This window comes from Pteropus vampyrus, unplaced genomic scaffold (genome assembly GCF_000151845.1).
Source record: "Pteropus vampyrus isolate Shadow unplaced genomic scaffold, Pvam_2.0 Scaffold238, whole genome shotgun sequence".
Taxonomy (NCBI): domain Eukaryota; kingdom Metazoa; phylum Chordata; class Mammalia; order Chiroptera; family Pteropodidae; genus Pteropus; species Pteropus vampyrus.
Genome location: NW_011889019.1, coordinates 630,405 through 633,127, shown reverse-complemented (window position 1 = coordinate 633,127; position 2,723 = coordinate 630,405). Strand labels below are relative to the sequence as shown.

At 37.3% G+C, this 2,723-nt stretch overlaps 1 protein-coding gene across 1 annotated transcript in view; it reads right to left on the bottom strand.

Moving 5' to 3' along the window:
- CC2D2B (coiled-coil and C2 domain containing 2B) overlaps positions 1–2,723 on the bottom strand; it is a 96,568-nt gene that overhangs the window by 64,958 nt on the left and 28,887 nt on the right. The window lies entirely within an intron of this gene.

Here is a 2,723-nt window from a genome sequence, read left to right as displayed (position 1 = left end):
GGGGGATTACTGAAGCAATGATCTTGGGTCCACAGCTTCCTCCTTGGTATTCAGCAGCTCTGGGAAATGCTGAAGGTCCTAATGTTATACTAAATGTTATAGATTTTCCTGCTTGTATAGCTTATATTTTATCTTTTTAAAAATCTAACAGTTATCTACTTCCAGGTAGGTGCCTAACAGAGAACACAGATGAAGACAATATACAGGAATCTGGGTACTCTGTGCTATTTACCAGTGCTGTGGTTTGGGTTCAGTAGCCAAAAAAACACCAGGGTCTGTAGCTACTTGCCTAGCCAGTTTCTTTGAGTTTAATGCTGTGCTGCTAATTTTTTACAAGAAGAGTTTATTGCCTGAACGAAAAGAAAGGGCCATATCTTTAACTTCTTGCTATATTATTCTGCCACCATCACCTCATAAAACTTGCTCTAGCTGAGATCAATAACCTCCATGTGGGGAAATCCAACGAACATGTTTAGTCTTGGACTTAACTGATATTTCTGAAGCATTAAGCATTGTTAACCATTCCTTCCCACCTAAAATACTCCCTTTACTTTGCCTCTGGGGCAAAACACTCTAACTGGTGCTTCTCTGTCCCTCCTCTGGTTTCTCCTCCTTTACCAAGCCATTCAAAGTAGTTTCTCAAACCATTCACCCAGCTGCTAATTCAATTATTTTATTTAGGGATACCTCAAAGGCTTATCCAATTCAATATACTCAAAACCAAATATATGAAGAAAAGATAACCTGAGATCAGGTCTAGGTCCCAGGCCTTCTTGTCATAAGTACTGCCTTTCCTGTAGGCCTGGCTACAAGCTTATTCAATTAGGCTTCCAAGGACCATGTTTGTTGTGAGGTCACTAGTGGTAAACTTGGCCAGAAAATAAGAGTTCTCAGGAACATTTTCAAACACACACCTTTCCTAGTAGATCACAATGACATTTTAATTGCTTGAACTAAATGCCCCAATTTAGGGTAGCTGGGGCTAGCCCTGCTGGGGCCAACCTGGTCATTGACACTGTGGGATTCAGTTCAGAAGTCTCCTACCAGAAGCAAGCTGGAGAGGCAAACCCAAACCAAAGTCCACCAGGAAAGCTGAATGTTAAAGGTCAGGAAGAACAAATTCAAAGGACCTCAGGTGAAATTGGAGTTTAGAGTAGTGGAAATAAAGTAGGTAGTAAGCAGGCAATATTGGTCCAGAGGTACTCCCGTGAAGAAGCTTATGGCATCTGTGGCTCTCCTTTTCTGTTCAGGGATTCATAAAGCATGGGTGTATCAGATTGGTTTAAAGGATCAGAGGCAAGTCAGCAAGTTTACATGAATTTAAGAGTCTAAGATAAACAAAAGTTCCATGCTGGGTTAGGTTTAGAAACTGTCAGAAGCACTTTCATTAAAAACCACTGTGGCAGGAAAAAAAAATCTACAAAGGAAACATCTGTCTTGCCTAAAATTACACTAATCTTTTATAGTTTTGCAAAACAAAAGACCCGGGAACAATGGGTTGTGAGGAGGGAACCAGTTATTTCACAGTGGGTTCACAAACAGCTTCAGTGAGTAACAAATAGTTTTTAATTGTAACTATCTCCTCCACTAGACATGTTTTTATGATTTATGTTTCACTTAGGAGTATGATTGCTGGGTCTATGTTTAACTTTTATAAGAAAGTGCCAAACTGTTTACAAAGTCACTGTACAATTTTGCAATTTTGTCAGTGTATTTTTTTTCTTTTGTTTTGGATTTAGCCATTCTTACAGGTGTGTAGTGTATCCCATTGCGGTTTTTACATTTCTCTATTGACATAAAATAATGCTGAGCATATTTTCATGTGTTCATTTGCCATCTATATATCTTCTTTAGTGAAGTGTCTATTGAAATATTTTGCCTATTTTTAATTGAGTTGTCTTAAGTTATAAGAATTGTTTATATAGTCAAGACACAAGTACTTTGTTGGCTACATCATATGGTCATCTAGCTTCGTGACTTTCTTCCAGTTACTGTGAATTCCCAGTTATTCATGGTGGTTCTGCAAGAGAGCTATAAGAACATATAGAGCAGCCACTCACCTCTGAAACTGTAACTTTATCGGGGTACTTGTAAACCCTTGTTTTTGTCGAAGGGATTTTATCTGTTTCCAAGTCCGTAATATACTGTGTAGTAGGGAGAAGTCCTTTTCCCTTTCTAAGTCATAGAGCTGTTTTGTATTACTGCAACAATGGTAGACAAAAATATATATTGGCAGATTAGAAATATTTAAGTCATTAAAAATGGCCTGGAAGAATGTGTTAACTAATTCTTCTGGACCCCCACCTCATGATATATAGTTTTTTCATTTTACCCACACCTTGATATAGAGACTGAAATTCTGTGATTCATTCCTTTAAGACATAAAGATTTTTCACTATGCAAAATTGCTCTGCTCAAATCCATGTATTTCCAGATTTTCTTGACATTCAGCAATATATTTATTATACTATTCGGATTAACAATTAGAACCATTGCTTCAAATTTAGAGGTACTTTTTCTGATGAGGCAGTGAGCACATTATTTAGATACTAACGTAATATATTGTTTTAATATATCTTTTAACACCTATTTCTACAGTGATCTCCTATTAGACTTTCCAATTAAGATGAAATTGGCTTTATCTTCTGCCTTCGGCACTCCATGAAGCCATTTAAATGATAGCTCGAGGTTACCTAGTGTTTTAAAAAGCTAGCTTTACCTCT